General features: G+C 37.6%; 1 long non-coding RNA gene across 1 annotated transcript in view; it reads left to right on the forward strand.

Annotated features, from left to right (window-relative positions):
• The window catches only part of LOC122802042, a 111,999-nt gene that overhangs the window by 16,043 nt on the left and 73,434 nt on the right, over nucleotides 1–22,522 (forward strand). The gene's annotated exons all lie outside the window — the stretch shown is intronic.

Raw genomic sequence — 22,522 nt, forward strand, 5'->3', positions numbered from 1 at the left:
ACCTCTCAACTTTTCAGATTTTCACAGAATGTTCAGATTTTTGCCTGATAGTTTTGGTTTGTTTCTTTCTGGCAAATCATTGAGGATTGAAGCCACTAAAGAATAACAGACAGCTAACCAGAACTGCTGGCTCATTTAAGTGGAGCTGGTCTACGTTTGGCATCTTTTGCCAGGGTCTATATTAAATCAGCAAATGCTTCAAGAAGCGAACACTGATTTATCGACCCCATGTAAGCGAAAGCTTATAATCCCAAACACTCGGAACAGCAATTTTTTTCCCAGGAAAAAAAAAATTGCTGTTACACAAAAAAAAAATAATAAATAAATAAAGTATAAACTTCAAAACATTACATAAAATGGGGGCTCCTCCCCCCACACCCCCAATGTGGGAGGGGGCTGTGCCCCCCACACCCTCACTACCTAAATATACCCACTCCGAGATCGCACTACAGTGACGGAAATGGCAAAATAATGGAGGTGGCCAAGCGATTTCTTTCCCAGGGTAAGAAACGCTTATATGCTGTTTCGCTATTTTGCTGTTTTGTGCTTTCAAGTTTGATCAAGATGCATTTGAAGGATTGCATCTTTGATTATATAATAGGAACCCCTTTGTCAGTGGTCTAGAGTGTTTCTGCTTTAATCTAAGGCACCCAAGGCAAAAAAACAAGGAAATAAGTATATTTTGTGAGTCTTCTGCATTTTTGAACTGTATTTTATTGAATTACTGCATTATTTCGCTTTTTTTCACTGCTTTACTGTTTGTGACTGCTTCATTCTCTGCACTTGATTTGCATTGTACTAATAGCTAGATAGCATAGAATAGATTCAGACCTGCTGAATCTAGCCTGTATTGATACACTTGAGCAATAAACTACCAATCTTACATTAAGAAAAGCTCCACTGCACCCTTGTAGCAGAAGAGTTGTGGATCCAGCCTTGTCTGAGCTGGGGATTGCTGGAGAAAGGTTCATTGTCTGCTTTCCTATTGGTAGATTAGCTTAAAAGCATTTAATTTCACCTGTATTTAAGCCTTGCATTTGTGCATTGCTGAGCACTTTACAATGGGGGTTAGTGGTGCCTGCATAGATGCAAACACCTTGAAGCACAGCTTTTCCCTAGATATCTGTCAGTGGAACCCTCCCAAGTTTTCTGCTGCACTAAGGGCAACCCAGTTGCACACTGACCAGCATTACCATACTTACCATCCATAGCCTTCAACAGAATAAGCCCCTTTGTCAGTCCTAGTGCAAAAATTGCTCAAACCAGCCCATTCCCTTCCCTAATAGTACATATGGTAAAAATCCGCTATAATGGAATGGCAGTTTCCCATCATTTGTCTGACCAGCCTGATCAACATGGACATCTTCAGGCAATGTAGTAATTGCCTCATGTACACTGACAACCACTTACTCCTAAAACAAAAAATACTCTATATGATAGATGTAATTACATTGTGAAATTGGAATCAGTTCTCTCATGTAACAACAAACTGGACATCAAACAGGTTCTCAGCATGCACACTTCACCTCTCACACAAAATAAGGTCATGACACATAAACCCACATACACTGAGGTACGTGCGAGAAGCCTACCAAAAGATCAGAGACCTCCCAAACATAAACCACCTGCACACACTACTATGAAAATAGAAACTACTACACATAATAACACATACACTGGCATCTCAGCAAATAAGCCCCTAAGGCAAAACACCTCAAAATTAAATGTCCTGGTTATAGTCCACTCCATAGAGAGACACACAGATGTCCCCCTCACAAGGTTGAACAAGGAGGTCACAGTCTGCTGCCTGTCAGGTGCCAGGATCCATCAAATCATGCAAGTCACTCAACATCAAATATTGTTATGACTATGTTATAGTCCATGTTGGGGTGAATCACTTGAGACGTACCCTTCTGAACTATATGAAGAGAGACATAACTGAATTCTCAGATTATGAGTCCTAGGCAGGTATGACCCTAGCCCTAAGCAGCATTCTCCCTTCACCCAGGATGATGCCACACTATAAACAAAAAAAGATTGACTTCAACAATTGGCTTAGCTTCTGGTATCAGTCCAGGGGGTTCAAGTATCTGTCAGCCTGGGAAGACATGGTCATCAGGCCATGCTGCTTTGTCAGAGATAGTCTGCGCCTGTCTCTACTATGCTTTTGGATACTGGCAAAGGTGTTTGCCTCCCCCATAATTCCTTTTTTTAGGCAATGTCAAAACAACATTTTTGACCTTACAAAATCCACTAGAGACAAACTCAAGGTTCTGCTGCTTAACGCTAGGAGTCTAAATGTAAAACAACACTCCCTGGAAGCACTCCACTACCTTGGAAGATGCTTATGTCTGTGCAGTCACTGAGACATGGTTCAAGGCTGCAGAGAGCACCTTGACCATGTAAGGCTACAATGTCTTCTGCATGTTCAGACCTCAAAATGAGCATGAAAGAACCAAAGGCAGAGGTGTGTCCATCTTCATTAAAGCCAAGCACATATTGAGACTGGTCATATAGTATGACTGTCTTGAATTACTCCATGTCAAATTAATTATAGGCAAAATACCATACCACATTGTTCTAGCTATAGATCCTTCACCATGAACCAAGAAAAGCACACTGCCTACCTGGACTTACTGGAGTCACTTGCCATACATCCCAACACCTTAATCATGGGAAATTTCAACTATCCTTCCATTGACTGGGTGAAATAAATGAGCACAGACATGCTCACTCAGAGGTTCCTGGACTTTGTCGATGTAAATGTTCTGGTACAGATAGTCTGCACCCCAAGGGACTCAAATATTCTAGACATAGTACTCACCAACATGAGAGGTCACTGCACTCCTCCACCATGTGATGCCCTCCCTGGTAATGTCGGTCTATAAATCAGTCTTGTTGAAAATAACAATTGGACTTGACACCCCCATAGTAGCAAAAAAACAAACAAAAAAAAACTTCTTCAAAGCAAACTGCAGCCCATTAAGTGATGGTATAAATAGTTTTATACCCCCCATAATCACAAATGATTCATATGCAGAGGTGTACACAAATGCTCTGTATATACACTTAAGCAAGTATATAGATTTGGATGTAGCTGACTGGATCAAATCCAGGTCCTCCTGAGGAACTCAAGTATAAATAGGTTATATAACAAAAGGAAGAAACTGATGTCTAAGAACAAGGGGGAACTGACTCAGCAGAGAAAGAATTCCTTTCACAGCTTGAACAAGAAAATCTGAAATCTTGTAAAGTCCTCTAAACCTAATTATGAAACTAAAATACCATCCTTAGCTACGAATAATCATAAGGCATTCTTTAACTATGTCCAAAATCTAAAAGGGGATGCCCAGATATGTGCTGAGCTGGTAGTAGATGGTACACCCATACTATACCAAAGCTAGTTGCCAACCTGCTAGCTGACAGATTTGGCACAAACTTCACCTCCCTGTCCCCACCAGCCATACTGCAAAACATATCTAACACCAGTCCTCTGCCTAGTTTCTCTAAAGATCAGGTCATATTTGCACTCTCCAAAGCCAAAAACACGGCTTCAATAGGACCAGATAACATTCCAGGTTGCTTACTAAGCAATCTAAAATAGGACCTAGAGGACCCACTTGGCATTCTGTTTAAGCATAGCCTAAGAAATTACTTTGTTCCAGCAGAATGGAGAAGAGCAACAGTGAACCCCTTGCACAAAGTGGGGTCATCAACTGGCCCTGGGAAGTATAGACCCATAAGTCTGACAAGCGTCATCTGCAAGACCATTGAAAGAATTATCATGGACTTTATCAACAAAGACATAGGCGATCTTCAAACTCTAGACCCAACCCAATTTGTCTTTGTTAAGGGAAGACCATGCTTATTAAACTTAGAAGACTTCTTTGAGAAAGTCACCAGAGCCCTAGATGAAGGTAAGACAGTGCATGCTACCTATCTTGACCTAGCCAAGGCTTTTGACACAATCCCCCACTCAGGTATCATTGAGAAACTCTACCAGTTGGGCAATAACCCATACGTCACTAGATGGGTAGCCAATTGGCTCATCAACAGAACACATACTGTCAGACTCGATGACTACACCTCTACCAGTAGACCTGTCATAAGTGACATAACGCATGGATCTGTGCTGGGCCCTTTACTGTTTGGAATTTATTTCACAGAAGTCCAGGTAAAATAGACAACTTTGGCTTACCAAGTTCAATGATGATTGCAAGCTGGGAGCAATCACTGAGTCCCCCAGTGATGTTAACATATTACAGAAGGGGCTAACACAGACAAATGGTCAGTGCCAAAGCCACGGTCTAAAACTAAATCCAAAGAAATGCATTATTATCCCCTTTGGCAAAGCAAAATTCCCTGTTAATTACAGTATTGAAAGCCCCCCCCCCCCCGAGTTCAAACATAGTAGTATGAAATATAGGAACACAGACAGATAACAATCTGACTTTGACCACCAAGTTTCCACAGTGGTAAGGAAAGCCTTCTATGTTGTGCATCTCATAAATAAGGGCATCGCATCCAGATCTATGGATGTTATAGCTCCATTTACTTGTCCCTCAGCAGACCATTAATAGACTACAGTCTTACCATTTGCAAGTGCCTCACCAGACACCTGCAGCAGCTGGAGAGACCACAGAGGTTTCTCACCAAGAAAATACAGGGCCTCCAAATCATGGACTTAAGAGGATAGACTGAAAGTCCCGCCACTGTACTCTGTATTGCATCAGCTGCTGAGAGTCAGCTTGTGCCTGGCCTACAGGGCAGTCTCCAACCTTGCCATGATGGAAATGCTGCACATCCTCAAGTTAAACTGCAAAAGAGTCACTTTCTCTAGGGATATTAACCTAACCTATGATATTAACAGAACATGCTGGAGAGACATATATATCTCTCAGAGATTGCCACTCCTCTGGAATAAACTTCCAACTCACATGAAGCAGAGCTCCTCACTGACCCTGTTCAAGTGAAATCTAGACAAATTGATGGGAGACCACAGATTCACCCCAGGGGTGGCATCCATGTCCCTCATGGAGTAGGGTAGTTGGTGTTAATCATACATTTGCCCTGTGAAATACGTCCATCTAACAAGGACAATTGGGGCAACTCAGGATTAACATGGCTAGGCTTGTGAGGGCTCTAGGGCTGATACCTTAGTTACCTCCTATGAACCTATAAACCTATATCCTTCAGAAAATGCATGCTAATGCAAAACTGGTTATTCTTTTAACTTTCTAAGATTTTAAAAGCCATAATTAAAAATTGTCCCTATTTTTGGGTCTTTGTCTACCGCAAATTTTTGGCTTTGTCAGGATTTCTTGTACTAAGAGGTTGAGAGGCATGATGCCATCTGTGTAGGAATGCTGAAGGTGCTAGACATTGTTGGACTGACATGGTTAACACACTTTTTCAGTGTTGAATGGAATCATGGCGCAGTATTGCTGGATTGCAAACTCAGCCTGTGGTTCCCATTCCCAGAAAGGAGGACAGAAAGGTCTGCTCCAATTGAATAAAACTCTTTAGCCTCCTGGGAAAAGAGGTATTCTCCAATAGTTCAGCTTCTAAGTTGAAAGGATCAGCGCAGATTCCATACTGGCTATGGTACAGTGGAATGATTCTTTGTTGCATAGATAGTAGAGGGGTCATTGCAATTTTGCCATGACTTTATGCCTGTATTTTTGTGTTATAGAAGCCATAGGCCAATGTATCCCAAAATGTCTTGTCAGACATAGTGCAAAAGTACAGTGTCCCAAGGCCACTGCTGCATGCTGTTTTTCCCCACTGTCTCAAGACTGAGTTTTATCCACATTCTTGGTACTACATATAATGCATTCATGGTAGGAGTAGAAAGCATACATTCTCTCTCCTCCAATTTGTAATTTTCATGGACAGGATATTAAAATGCAGCCAAAGTGTGGAGAGTATCCAGTATAGGAGAATGGTGGCTACATCTCTGTTGTGTGCAGATGATATTATGGTCTTATTTTCATGTGACTGTGGTCTCCGTCATGCACTAGTTGTGTGAAACACAAAGAATGATAATCAGCATTTCCAAATCTTGACCATGTGGCATCTCTAGGTGAAAAGGAAGCAGCTACCTCACTGGGAAAAGTTTATGTATCTTGAGATCTCGTTCATGATTGAGGACTGAAGAAGCTGAAAGATTAACAAACAGGATGATGCCATTACTACAAGCTATATCACTATGGTGGTGGTGAGACAGGAGCTGGATCATAGGCTGAATATCTCAATTAACTGTTCTGTGTGTGTCCCCATCCTTATCAATGTTCTTGTTCTTAAGCTTTGAACAATGACTGGAAGGATTAAATCAAAACTACATAGTCAGAAGTATAGAGATTTGATAGGTCTCAGACCCCAACTACTTGCCTTGCATGTTAATAAGGATCAGTTGCGTTGGTATGAACACATCATAGTGATGTTGTCTGGGAAGAGAGGAGGCCCTGAGGCATACCCAGGATGTGTTTGAGGCATTAAATCTCAAAACATGTCTGGAAACACCTGTAGAGTCACAGGATAAGCTGGATGTTGTTGCTGGTTGAAGGGTAGATTGGTCTATCCTGCTCAGCTTGCTATCTTTGTAACCTTCCATTGGAGAAGTGACTTCAAAAATGATAACACATTCACATCCAAATTTCATATTGTAACAATATGTTCCTTAACTACCCAGTCATGTCTCTATATAAATCTTTTTTTGTTTTGTATTTTTTATAATGACAGTTATGTTCGCATAAGTGAATGCCAACCTAATTTGTTTTACTCTACTTCAGTGAATATAGATCATAGGAAAAAGTAAATAAAGAAAAGACAGAAGTATAGAATAATGAAAAGAACTGAACACTAGTTAATGTGGTAAAGGATGGTGCAATATAATATATCAAAAATGTATGCTTCTTTGCTTTTTGACTAGTGCTATCCTAACTGATGCCCACTCTACTTCCACAATGTCCCACTGCCTCATCTCATTGTGGCATTGGGAACAAGTAATAGGCTACTTTGAAGAATTTTTGAAGGGAGGAGCAGCTTTCCTGCACTGTACCTCTGATGCTTGAGCTCTGTATTGCTCACCTTCGGACTCTATGTTTACTACCTGAAAGTTGCAGTAACTCAATGGAAAAGAAGAGTATTTACATTTCCTTCAAGCTGTTGTAGTAATAGAGGGAGTAGATTTTGACACTCCATAATGGGAAGTGAAGAATAATAAACCCAAAAATACAACCAGCAGCAGACCAAGTAAGAATATCCAAAAAACTACAATAGGAATCAGATCCACAGTTAAAATTTATTAGACTGACTTAGCGCCTCGGCCACAATAGCCCAATAGCCTTCAAAGAGTTACAAAATTACAAAAAAACACATTCCCCTATATATACACCACCAACAATCAATTAATGACAATCAAGCAATTAAGAAAACACCTTAATAAAATTTAAAGCAAACTTTTCCAATTTACTTCTCTATTCAGCCCTCTTGGTGTTAAAGTGCCCAACTTCAGTATAAAAACAGTTTCTTTATACACTAAAATATTCTTAATTAATCTTTCATCCCCCTTCCCAATAAACACTTCTTCCAAAATTGTAGCTTGTAATAAACTAATGTCATTATGTTGTTTTTCCAAAAAATGAAATGCTACAGGACTTTCCAGTCTCTGTTTTTTAATATCTCTTATGTGTTTCTGCAACCTAATTCTAAATTTTCTCTTGTTTTTTTTTTAAGAATCATAAACCCCTCTGCAAGAATCATGTTACATTTAGTTAATGCATTCCAGTAGTCTACCCTTCGTGGCAAGGTCATTTGTGGTAGATTTGGAGTGGTATATTTAACTTCAGTAGGCTAAAGCAGATCCATATTTATATAGTCGGACATACACAAACCTCCTATATTAGGCTGTGTACGTACTACTGAGACTAACTAGTGATAGAAACCCCTATATAAGCAGAACATTTGTGCTTTTATAAGCTGCCATAGCAGTCACAGTTGAGAGTCTACTAAACAATATGTACATATCTGCAGGAACACCTTATATATTTAACTCCTATTTAGTTGACTCTCATTTCTCTGAAGTTTTACAAGCCTGGGTGTAAGGGTATAATTTCTGTGTTGATTGAGTCCTTTAGGAGGGCAGCTTTCCTGTAATTAACAGGTGTTTTGTGAATGTTTTTTTTTGTAATTTCCATTTGTACTTATATCTGCAAATTGATAAACAATATGTGCCACATATATGCATGTCACCCTGAAAAAGTATGCATCCTGTTTTATGATGAAAAGAAAATATTGCATATAGTGTCAAAAAGATGGCTGAAAACATTAAAATGTGGTTCTTTTTCACAGGGCACTGAAAGTTTTACAATGCATCACCATATATATGTAGCTATGCGTCCTATCTATTTATATTGACTAAAGAATAAGAATGTGAGACAGTATACTAGTGTTTTCTGCAATCCTAGTTGTATGCTCCCTTCCACATGAGCTGCAAGTCACTTTAAACAAGGAACTGAATAAAACGTTGAATGTTAGCTATAGTACACAATAAAAAGGAAGTCATTTAACATTTGCAAAACCACTGCTGTATTATGACATCTTCATTCCCCTTCCATAGGCTTTTAGAGTTAGAAAGAATATAGACGTAAAGCTTTAAAAGCAAATTCTAATACACAGAAGGGTGCCACATTCTGCTTTAATTAATTAGAAGGCCATATTGATATGATGGGCAAAAATAATGTTACCTACTGTTTATAGATGTGTTCTATATCTCCATCACTTATTATTTACAATGATGTCACAAATGTCAAGTAACAATAGATATATACATGGCATCCGCTATGCTACTTTTATACAACATTCTTTCTTATCAGTTAAAAGTATATGTTAAACATGAAACACAAGCACAATCTTTTTGAATCTGTAAAAAAGTGTATTATTTTTTGCATTATTCTGTATTTCCAGATCAATCAAAATAAGATGTGCACACTTCTTAGTCAGACAAATGTCTGTTTTGATAATCTTAATGCATAGAAGTAGACACACTTCCATTTTACTGTTACCAGTAATCAGAAATCAACATATACAGAGTTACAAACAAAAAAGACAATACACATATGTAACTATGTAACATATTTTAATATGCTTCAAAGCAAATATAATTGCTCAGTGCAATTGCAATAATTATAATTCCTTTGCAATTTTGAAGTTGCAAATTGTATATAGAATTACTTGGATGTGATTCTGTTTTTTTCTAAACCAGAAATTCAGTTTTAAGTAAAAGCTGGAGAAACTGATGTTTTTTTTATTATTTTTATTTTTTAATTACTGTTAGTTCCAGATTTTCATTTATACAGCCACACTATTACCTTTTGCATATCCTTTACTTAAAATAATATTTATTGAGACAAGACAGTGCAACTTCCCAACTCAAATTAAAGATGTGGTCAAAGGCATAAAAACTTAGATGAAAAACTGTCAGTCACATATTTATACACACGTGATTGAGTGACATGGGTGGTTAAAATATGTTCAATGCACATCAAAGAATGAGATCCCCAAATAATAACTATATCACATGAAAATCAAGGGGCATGCTACATCTGTACAGCTTAAACATGTTTTTGTTTACCTTTATTGTCAGTAAAGTTCATTGAACAGCCACAAAATAAAATATTACATAAAATAAAATTCCCTGTGATTATAATCCCTAAACATGATAATTGTCAATGCAGTACATCTAAATAAAAGGCATAGCATGATATAAATAATGATTAATATTGATTACAAAATTAATAAAGATCTCAACAGAAACATGATACCAGCCTCTAAACTCAACCCACTCCCAAACTGCTTAACATTCTCAACTTTTGCTTATCAAAACCCCAAACAGTAATGCAAGTTTTGGAGTTGTTTGATGATCCAGAATCAAAAATGAAAAAAAGGCAACTTTTAATGCTTTAACCCGGCATAGAAACTGGTCCTTTGTCTGACTGTCTATTTTACTTTTAAAATCTAAAATAAAAGCTGGTCTGACAGTACAACAATGAAGGCCATCCTACTTTACTCGCTTTTGTCTACCACACAAACTAAGCACATACTCGACAATCACCAGTAACTTTACCATTTTGTCTAATTTTCAGAACAGTTTTTCAACAAGCATTATGTGCATCATAAATGACTGCTAATCAAGACTTCCTTTAGGTAGTTTGCAGTATTCTAATAATGCAGTGTTTCATCAGTGGCTTTTATACTTTAGTTTCAAGGTATTTAATCGTTTTTTTTTTTTTTTTTTTTTTTGCTATTGTCAGATTATTTTTCTGAATAGCACTGATACTGGGTGAAGGTTGTGTTAGTATTTGTTACTTTTATCATTTATTTATGTCGGAAGAAATTGGGCATTCACCTACTGATTTTACTTCATCTATTTCACAAGCATTTATTTATTTGTTTATTTAGTTACTTATTTATCTATTACTTAGGGTAGACCATTACTCTATATCGACCTTTTTCATGGTCACTTTGCTAGCACTTTCTAGTTGAGTGACATACAATTAGGTAAATGCAGGCTGAGGGAATCAAACCTTCAACCACAGGAAACTGCTTATTAACAGATCATAGCCTTAATCATTAGAGCTAACTGCTAAGTAACTTCTCTATTCCTTACTAAATTAATATTGTTTAGTTACAGAAACCTTGGACTACCATGCAGGATTTTAGTTTCACTCACTTAGACTGGAAGATTTGTTTTTGTCATCTACAGAATTTAAATGCATTGCTGCTTAAGTGTATGTTCTTTGTCAATGCTGTTACTAATATGGGACATCTATCTTTAACATACCCATATCAGCAGAAACCTCTGCAGTTTTTTATTTAAATGGCTACCAGAATGTGGATTTCCATACCCATTGTCGGGTTTATATTTTAACATTGAAGTAGTAAAACGTTGAATGTTATAATATTGAACCCAAACAGCAAATGCTGAAAATAGCAAAGCTGCAGAACATCAAATTCTTTCCTAGGGAAAGAATTCAATGGGCTGTTTCTGCCGTTTCGCTATTTTCTCCACTGTGGTGCGAAGGTTATGGACCGGGTTAAGGTAAGTGTGCGAACAGACCAGGTTAAGGTGAGTGTGGGAATGGGATAGTTAGGGACCTTAGGGTTAGGGAGCGGGTAAGGTGAGTGTGTGATAGTTAGGGGCCTTAGGGTTAGGGAACAGGTAAGGTGAGTGTGGGATAGTTAGGGACCTTAGGGTTAGGGAGTGGGTAAGGTGAGTGTGCGATAGTTAGGGACCTTAGGATTATGGAGTGGGTAAGGTGAGTGTGCGATAGTTATGGACCTTAGGGTTAGGGTTTGGGTTAAGGTAAGTGGATAGATAGTAGTGTATGTATGGTTTTAGTGTAGGGTTAGAAGTAGGATTTTAAGTGTATATGTGTGGATTACTTTTTTTGGTGTGCTTGTGTTGTGCGTGTGTTTCTTGGAACAACAAATTTTTTCCCTGGGAAATTTTTTCCCAGTTTCAGTTATATCACATTTCGACATTACAAGTTTGTGCTTATGGTGTTCGATATTTTGGGATTTCGATTATGTGATATGCACCCCAGTTGTCAAGGACTGTGTAGAATATGGATTGCTAAGAATTTCCAATGAGCCAGATTTTAATCACAAAGGAGAGGAGCATTTGTATATCCTGATCTTCTATTTATGCAATGAGCTACAACAAGTAATGATTTAAACATCCTCCAATGAACAAAGGACTAACAGCATCTGTGTTTCCTATATCTTCAACACAGAGACAGACATACAATGGTGGGCTTTCATTATCAGCTAGCTGTAATTTATTACATTTCAAAATGTGTTAAAAATACTGCTATAAGTTTTTTTACTTGCACTTTCTGCACTAATGAAATGCATTTGAACATTGTTATCATACATGTACATATACATATAGTTGCAGTGGTAGCTCCCCTAGATTATTCTGGAAAACACCAGCACACTTCCAATGGCAGAAATAACTTTAAAAGTTAAAGGCTTGTCAATTGCTACATTTAATGCCAGCATCCTCAAGAATAAGTTCCCAGTTCAAGAGCCAGGTCTATAAATCCACAACCAGATGATCACTGAATTATGCTTAAAACCCAATGACTAATCCAACTAACAATTTTCAACAGTTACAATCTTTCAAAGGCAAAATCCAGGTAAATTTTGACACTATCCCCCATAATGGTACTATTGAAAAATTAGACACAATTAATGTAAGCTCCATTTTTTTTCTCTGGATGGGGTATCCAAAGATCCCAAATTTTGAAAAGTTGTCATTACCCTTTTTGAATATAAAATGGTAACTACGGGCAGAATGGGGTCAATGTTGGTCCCTTCCCTCTTTAGGATTTATTTTGCAGGCATCCAAGGCAATATCCAAGAACTATTAATGATAGTAAAAAGGGGCAGAACTATGGTGAACCAAGTTTGTTGACGAATTCAAGATTTGTGTGGGTTTTATGCTCATTCACTTATACTAAACAGCTGGAATATGTACATACTTGGTGTACCAAAAACTGTTTCAAGCTGTGTGCAAAGATTGCAGCATAGTAGTATTCATCCAAACACCTGCTAGAACCTTGTGTATTATAAATGGCACTCCTCTTCAGACAGATCTGGTCATAAGAGACTTGGATACTGATGTGGACCCCCCCCCCCCATTTGACCATCACATTACCAACACAGTCTGGAAATCCTTCTATATGATGCATTCCATTTCCAAGGAAATATTTTTAAGATCCAAAGAAGTCATCCTACCATTGTACTCTTCCATTATCAGATCCATCATAATACCCCCTTTGTGACATTCATATCCAAGCATATCTCTCAAATGGAAAAGCTTAATAAACTCTTAACCAAAGAAAATTAAAGGCTTTTATTTCTTCAATTATCTTGATAGATTAACATGCCTTTACTTATACTCAGTAGTCTACTGGCTGCTTATAGGTGACCTATATCTCACTTTCTGAGGCATACAAAATCAAGTCCTATCTGACCTCCAATTTCTTTGTAAAAACAATGAATCTATAAACATTCAGACTAGGGACCTAAATCTACATCAACAAATGGACAAGAGTGACTGGAGTGATTCATTTCTAACTTGATGAATAATGAGGCTGTGGAATAAGTTACCACTATAAGTCACACAAGGTAATACTTTGGCTACTTTTAAGGCTGATCCTAATAATTGTAGATACAAATTTATACAAGGTTATTATGTACTGCCCTACTCAGTTTGAGAGGTGAGAACTATTACGTGCTTTAAAAGTGTTGCAAAAACATTTGTGTATCTACTTAAGGTTATTAAGCTGGTCATCTTGTAGTCCCCATGATCACTTGTCTAGAAATTTTACTGTATTTCCACATTTTTTATTTGTAGTTGACAGAACTATGGGGTAGATTAATTCATAACAAAATTAAAACTCACCTGAATAGCCACTGCCTGCTTACAAAATACATTATTATCATGATCCAAAATGGCTGGTTAGTGAAATGCTCATTAAGATAAAAAAAATTAAAGCGACTTTATTTATCAGACAGCATGAGTTTTTTCAAGCTGTTTAGAGTGTGCCATTTCCTCTTTCCTTCTTTGTCTTCAGTTTAGCAATGTATTTTAATAGGGGATTTTTTATCTTCAAAATATTAATTTTCCATTCCCCCTGCATTAACTCTTCTAAATCATTCTTAAAAAACATTAAACAACGGAGGCTGAAAGTAATGCAAACAACTATGTGATACATTCCTTGATAGTTTGTTTATAGAGCCTGTATATGAGCCCATTAGTACTATTCCTATCCATTTATAATCATACCATCTTAGGTTAGATCTGTATAACATGGAACAGTAAGTGATTTTCCTATCATCATAGACTGGATCTGTATAACATGGAACAGTAAGTGATTTTCCTATCATCATAGACTGGATCCGTATAACATGGAACAGTAAGTGATTTTCCTATCATCATAGACTGGATCTGTATAACATGGAACAGTAAGTGATTTTCCTATCATCATAGACTGGATCCGTATAACATGTAACAGTAGGTGTTTTTCCTATTGGATCTGTATAACATGTAACAGTACATGTTTTTCCTATTATCATAGATTAGATCTGTATAACATGTAACAGTAGATGATTTTCCTGTCATCATAGATTAGATCTGTATAATATGTAACAATAGGTATTTTCCTATCATCAAAGCTTGGATCTGTATAACATGTAACAGTAGGTGATTTTCCTATCATCATAGATTGGGTCTGTATAACATGTAACAGTAGGTGTTTTTCCTGTCATTATAGATTGGATCTGTATAACATGTAACAGTAGGTGTTATTCCTATCATGATAGATTGGATCTGTATAACATGTAACAGTACGTGTTTTTCCTTTCATCATAGATTGGATATGTATAATATATAACAATAGGTGTTTTTCCTATTATCATAGATTGGATCTGTATAACATGTAACAGTACGTGTTTTTCCTTTCATCATAGATTGGATCTGTATAATATATAACCATAGGTGATTTTCCTATCATCATAGATTGGATCTGTATAACATGTAACAGTAGGTGATTTTCCTATCATCATAGATTGGATCTGTATAACATGTAACAGTAGGTGATTTTCCTGTCATCATAGATTGGATCTGTATAATATGTAACAACAGGTGTTTTCCTATTATCATAGATTGGGTCTATATAATATGTAACAACAGGTGTTTTTCCTGTCATCATAGATTGGATCTGTATAACATGTAACAGTAGGTGATTTTCCTATCATCATAGATTGGATCTATTTAACATGTAACAGTACGTGTTTTTCCTTTCATCATAGATTGGATCTGTATAATATATAACAATAGCTGTTTTTCCTATCATCATAGATTGGATCTGTATAACATGTAACAGTAGGTGATTTTCCTATCATCATAGATTGGATCTATTTTACATGTAACAGTAGGTGATTTTCCTATCATCATAAATTGGATCTGTATAATATGTAACAGTAGGTGATTTTCCTATCATCATAGATTGGATCTGTATAACATGTAACAGTAGGTGATTTTCCTATCATCATAGATTAGATCTGTATAACATGTAACAGTAGTTGATTTTCCTATCATCATAGATTGGATCTGTATAATATGTAACAGTAGGTGATTTTCCTATCATCATAGATTGGATCTGTATAACATGTAACAGTAGGTGATTTTCCTATCATCATAGATTAGATCTGTATAACATGTAACAGTAGGTGATTTTCCTGTCATCATAGATTGGATCTGTATAATATGTAACAACAGATGTTTTTCCTGTCATCATAGATTGGATCTGTATAACATGTAACAGTAGGTGATTTTCCTATCATCATAGATTGGATCTGTATAATATGTAACAGTAGGTGATTTTCCTATCATCATAGATTGGATCTGTATAACATGTAACAGTAGGTGATTTTCCTATCATCATAGATTAGATCTGTATAACATGTAACAGTAGGTGATTTTCCTGTCATCATAGATTGGATTTGTATAATATGTAACAACAGGTGTTTTTCCTGTCATCATAGATTGGATCTGTATAACTTGTAACAGTAGAGAATTTTTCCCTGCACATGTGAAATGGCATCAATCTTTAGTGGCCTCTGTCCTAAGCTTACCAAGTGTATGTTGATCTGCAGGGCTCACCGTACACAATGAATCAACATTAATTACAGGACACATAAACATGCTCAATAATTTGAAGTCTGGTGTACTCATGCCAGATTCTGGGTGGTTCATTGTTGTCAAACAGAAATGTTGGAATGGTCCACTATATTTCTTGCTTCACAACCTACGACAGAATGTCTACTATGCTATCAAGAGAATGGAGAAAATGTACCCAGCCCCATTGCTAATGCCTGAATTTAAACAAATGTTTCTACAATGTTACACAGCATGGTTACAACCCAAAGAGAGCATGTCAGGAGGATTCTCATATCCACTGTCTCATTAGAAATTATATTAAATGGCTTACAAACTAGGCTAAGGCAAATCTCATGAATCACAGATAAGTCTTGCTTTTTTCCCCATAATATTTTGAGAAAAAATCAAACTTTGACAAAATTAACTAAAATAAGTCATAACCTGTCCCTTAACATCAGTGGGAAAATTCGGTTTGCTATGACTTACCCAAACTGCAGGAAGCTGAACGTCCGATGTGTGAAATCACGATTTCCAAGGGGCAGGAAATTGAATCAAAAGTGGTTGACCGAGGTTAGTCAAGTTGCATGACGCACTTGACCTTTTGACAAGCGACGTGCCGAGACTGTGGAGGGAGGTCACACTTCAGTGAGGAACAGGGAAGTAGCCCATTTCCTCACTGTAGTGCGATATTGGAGTTGGTATATTTAATGTGCAGGGGGGTGTGGGGGGTGCAGCCCCCCTGCAAAATAGTAGAGGTGAGCTAATTGCCATGGCTGGAAGTAGCCCATTTTCCCACTGTAGTGTGATATTGGAGTTGGTATATTTAATGTGCAGGGGGTGTGGGGGGTGCAGCCCCCCAATAGTAGAGGTGAGCTAAGTGCCATGGCTGGAAGAGGGGAATGTTGAAAATATCAAATGCACTTAATTGTGCAAACCATTTTCGACATTCTGCTCTTTCATGATTGTGAAAAACATTATTTTTTGAGTATTGCATCAGTCAACCTAATACTATTCAACCTTTCAATAGTAAACCAAAAATTCTTATGACCCACTTCTATTTGCCAATGAGTTTACAACCTCTTTCACTTAGCAAGTCAACAGGGTCCCAGTTATTATTCCAGGGATTGCCATTGTGATCCTTATAGTCATGGGATGGTAACAGTAAATTCAGGACAGTATATGGTATGTCTGAAGCTGGCATATCTCAGATTGTTCTCAGAGCTCTTCTAAAATACAATGATTTAGGATTTAGCATGTATAATTAACAGATGTATGGGAACATAGACCTCCACATCAGAGATTCAGGGGGATTGACAAGCTGTAAAAATGCTTTAATAATGTAATAACAAGTTTTGTAATTTACTTTTTAGATGTTGGATTCGCAATTTACTTTCTGCCTTTGTGAGGCTGAGAATACCATGTCTGGCAGTTATAATAAAAAGCCATGCAACTCATCATCATACTGTTCTTCAAGTCCATTTGGAAGTCTGTGGATGACTCCTTTTGTTTTTATCTCATACTTTCTCTTTATGGAAATTCCATTTTAAATAACCCTAATTGGTTACAACTCTAGTTTTGGCCAATCAGAGATTGTTAACCTTTGCTCTAAGGTCTACATTCCTGGACACTTTCATTGACAAACCAATCCAAATGCTATAATCTTAGCCATCATCTGAAGTGTCTTTTTCTGAACTCTGAAACATTGTAAACATCATAAAATTACCTAAACAGGGACAGAAATGCAGTTGTGGGATTATGGGCTAAGCTGTACATGTTCTCCATTGTCCAAAATTCTGTAGACTACAATGTCAGCTTGGGCAAAAAAACAAAATTTAAAATATATGGCCTACTGAATTATCATTAACATTGCAGGAGAAAAGGCCAAAGTACCACAGCAAGTTCCTGTAATTTACAAATTCCATTCTTAGTGCTGTTGTTAATGGGAAGTTGACAAAGGCAATAGTCATTGACTTAGCAGCTTTATTGGCATAGAAGGATGAAGGCCTGATGAAAGCCAAGGAGACCCATGTTTCAATAGCGACACAATCACCTGTAGGAGTTGGCATGGGGGAAGTGCAGAATGTCATTGTATGTCAGCCTACATCTTTTCAAAGTGAGGATGTGGGGTGCTTGCCTTTGGTGCTCTCTCCCACTGTAGAACCCATGTTGAAGACTGAGGATCCCTTGGGAGTACTGGCTTTAAGAGCAGCAGGATAGTTCTATGGTATCACTTACTTGCAGAAGTGAGAGAGATGCCCTCAGTGATATCCATTGCATGCCAAACCCTGCAGCAGAGTACTGAGCATGTACACTGAGGGTTAGAGCCTTTACGAGAAACCCCCTGACCTTCAATGGGTGATGGCTTCACTCTCCACTGCTCAGCTCTCTTCTCAGGCAGGAATAAATGTAATGTCGGACTTTAACCTCTTAGGGGAATGAATTGGCTGCATTGGGCAGGCAGATAGAGGACAGCCTGATGCTCACCCAGACAGGGTACAAAAAAAATCTATGTATATCTTTATCAATATCTATAGCTGTATCTGTATCTCTAGCTCTGTGTATCTATGTCTATAGCTCTAGATATATATATATATATATATATATATATATATATATATATATATATATATATATATATATATATATATATATATATATGTATGTATAAAATCATTCATGAGAGTGATCAAAAAACAATACATTGAGCGATCTTATCTCTTGTAAACAAAATTGAAAATAAAATAATCTAAAGATTTAATTGCAAATATACATAACAGCTGTACTTTTGAGATCATCAACAAATCTACAAATAATATATTTTTATGTGGGACCCCCTAGATATGGTGGCATATCCCTACAACTTAAAATTAACTCTGGGGACACATAACCACAAAGAAGGCACAAATGTTGAATTATGCTGCAGTCAATCTCCTGATGAATTTCATCTGGGACTGTGGTGTGGTGCCCATATATTGGCTGCAGACAATACTTATGTCGAGTCTGAGAGACATTTCATTGCACATGTGAATGCACATAATGTGGAACATGTAACCACCATATTGTGTGTCCTTCAATTGATCTAATCATAATAGTGAGTTCCGTGTTGATGTACCAAGGTTGACAAGAGTACATATTACTGCTCGTTCATTGTCTTGCCTAGTCTTCTGCAGTACTGCTTTATCCTTGCAGTCTCATATACATAACAGTTACCAGGCCTCATCATGCAGCAAAGACCATACCATTTATTGCTGCATGTTTGTATTACTAGTCTTTCTGAATAGCTCCAGCATTACTTTCTTTCTTTCTCTTTACCTGCAGATCATCAGTCCTCCCATCCACTTTAACCTATGCAACCTCAGTCATTCCTCATAGAGATGACAGATATCCATGGTCCCTTCATTTCCCCATGAGGTGAGAGGTGATTGCTCACCCATCAACCAACATACATCCCCTCAGTAATGTCTAAAGGATGTTAGTGCTTTAGAGGGAAAAGCGTGCTACCTTCACAATGTGACTTCCCCCCACTGACCTGTGCGGCTGCTCCATGGCAGCATGTACCTCTGCCCAAACTAAGTAGGCTGCATCAGCCAGAGCTCCAATGGGTTTACCCTGTGCTGCCACCACCTCCTCTCCTCATTCACTGTGTCTACTGGCCCACCTTAGCCTCACAGAGGCTCATCCCAACCCATATCCATGTCCAGTGAGGAGGTGCAACATCATACTATTGCTGGAGAGTTTTTACCCTAACAGATGTCCATTCAAAACAGCCTTGTCAACTGAATTAGTTCTGCCTTTGGGAGGTTTATGCTCACTTCTGTGCGTGCACACACACACACACACACACACACACACACACACACACACACACACACACACACACACACACACACTCATTCCCTTTAAAAGGATCACCAGTTATGCAGCATGGGGTTGGCCAGGCTTTTATGCTAGTTATTAGCACAAGTCTAGGTTGCCTCCTTACCCCCATTATGGGTTTTCTGACATCGGCCACTAACTGATTTTCCCCCTGGCAACCTCTCCAACCCTTGTTGCACTAATGGAACATAGTAGCTCATCTCATGTGCAGTAAGGGCTTTATCCCTCTGTGCTACAGAGACACTATGCAGTTATATTACTCTTACTATTCTTTATAAACATGGAATACATTTCTGAATATTTTTATTTTCTTCCTTATATAATAAATGTTTCCTGTACAAGCCCTGATTCAAATAAACTCATTCCATTCTGCCAGTGCAAGCAAATTATTGATATTGATGAAATCAGTGTCCAAGAAATAAGAACAAATTTGAAGGGCTTCATTGCTGTTACAATTTGCCATCATTTAAAACAGAATACTGCTGTTTTCTGATTTTATTGTAAGGTAACCTTTATAAAGCATTATGTGGCCATGGCCATTGATGAGGGCAAATCTGTGTACACATCATACCTTGACTTGGCAAAGGCTTTCAACACAATCACACATTCAAGCATTACTGATAAATGTACCAAACTGAATGTAAATTCCTTTATTGTAAGATGGTTTGCCAACTGGCTCACATACCGGGACACACACTATCAAAGTGGGTGACTCCACATCAACCAGCAGACTTGTTACCATCATGGTGCCACAGGGGTCAGTGCTGGGCCCCCTACAGTTTTGGTATATACTTCTCAGAAGTTAAGGTCAAAACTAAGGGGTTGTGGCTGATCAAGTTTGCAGACGAATGCAAACTAGGTGCAATCTCTGACTCCCCAAATAATGTCACCGTACTCCAGGAGGGTCTCATGCAGACCACTGACTGGTGTATTAGTCACAGTCTCAAACTGAATGTAAAGAAATGCATCATCTTTCACTTTGGCACAAACAATACCCTTTCACTCTAGCAAATTAACAACAGTACCCTAAGTACCCACGAAGTAGTAAGGGACCTAGAATCACAAGTTGACTGCAACCTTAACTTCGACCACCATGTGTCTACTGTAGTAAGGAAGGGTTTCTATGTTGTAAATTTGATTAGCCTCGATAGCAAAAGAGGTTATAATCTCACTATACGTGGCACTAATCTGGTCCATAATTGACTATAATGCCCCGTTCAGCATGTACTGCACAAAGCACCTGCAACAACCGGAGAGACCTCAAAGGTTTCTAAAAAAGAAGATAAAGAGAGTCCAGCATGTGCCTTACACAGACTGACTAAAGTCCCTGTCACTATAGTCTGTGTCATATAGACTTCTTAGGGGATACTTATGCCTGGCAAACAGAGCAATCCAAGACCAAAACCTAATGAACTTGCTGCATATCAGTAAATCAAATGGGAGTAGGGCTATCTCTTCCAGGGACCTAAATATGGCCTGAGACTTAAATAGGACATGCTGGAGGGACAGATTTATCTCCCAGAGACTGACATGTCTTTGGAACAGGCTACCAATTCATGTGAAACAGAGCACCTCTATGACAGTGCTCAAGAAGAACCTGGACGAGTGGATGGGGCACCATAAATTCTTACCAAGGATAGCACCCACAATCCTCCTGGACATTGACAGTAATCACTGAATGCAATCTTGGATATTGACCAGCATTTTCATAGTATTGCATTGTGATGAAATGGCTAGGCTTAAAATGACCTTTGGGTCAGTAACCTAGTAATCTCCTATGATCCTATGACCCTATGAGAAAAGTCATGCCAGAAATGAACTAGACATACTGAGACATATGTTGCAATACCATATAATTATTTCAAATGCCCAATTGTGAAATGTGTTGAATGTGACATTCATTTAAGAGAAATATCGTTCTAACAAAGTGCTTCATTATCAAAGCTCTTAAATGACCTTTATGTTGTAAAAACTCTTTTTATGTTTTTCTTGTGTTTAGTGTTAGTCATACTCAAAGTGTACCAGCACTTTGTTAGGAACTGTTTCTAGATTTGATCTCCATCTGAATTTTACCGAGCATTTAATGCATTGATTATGATATCATAATATTTGACAGTCTGTATGTAAATTTAAAGGCTTGTATCTTGGATTTGTGGCTCTTTATAAAATACCTATAAATAGCTTAATGGCTTTAACATTTCAGCACTGCTGTAAGAGACATTATAGTCACTGAGATATCTGTGTTATATATGTGTGCATTCTGTTCATTATAACCAACAGCACACCAGGATACTTAAAAGTAAGTCTGACTGTGTAGCAGTAATGAGAATATATTGTTTCCCATGTTATTACAAAAAACATTATTTTTACCAGTATTCATCTCAAAAGAACAGTACTAAAGAAGGGGATACAAACATTAGATGATTCTGGAAGAAAAATATTGGCAACCAGATAACACTGCTGAGTAGAGAAGTTGAGAATGGAGATTTTTGTTTATTTGTTTTTTACCCTTTTTCAGGTTAGTTAATCACAACTCATTTCGGATGATTTTATGTGAGCAAATTTGCGATTATCAATCCAGTATCTCAGAAAGAGTGTTTTTCTACAAAGTTTAATATTGTCAAAGGGTGGCACAGTGGTGCAGTGATTAATGACGACTGTCAAAATGTCTGTTTCTTAGGTTCTTATCTCATCTGGGTTCCATTCAGCACAATGCTTGCATAATACCTTTATGTCCATGGAGGTATGTCTTTGGCTTCTTTCAACATCTTGCAAACATAAATACAGGTGAACTGAAAAATATCTAATTTACCTCAGGCATGTACATTGGCCATGTAAAGGTGTCTTTTTCCTGTAATGGATTGGTGTGCCATCCAAGGCTGTTTATTGACTTAAGTCCATTTTTTCCAAGTATAG

This window comes from Protopterus annectens, chromosome 5.part0 (assembly GCF_019279795.1).
Source record: "Protopterus annectens isolate FY-2018-M chromosome 5.part0, PAN1.0, whole genome shotgun sequence".
Classification (NCBI taxonomy): Eukaryota; Metazoa; Chordata; order Ceratodontiformes; family Protopteridae; genus Protopterus; species Protopterus annectens.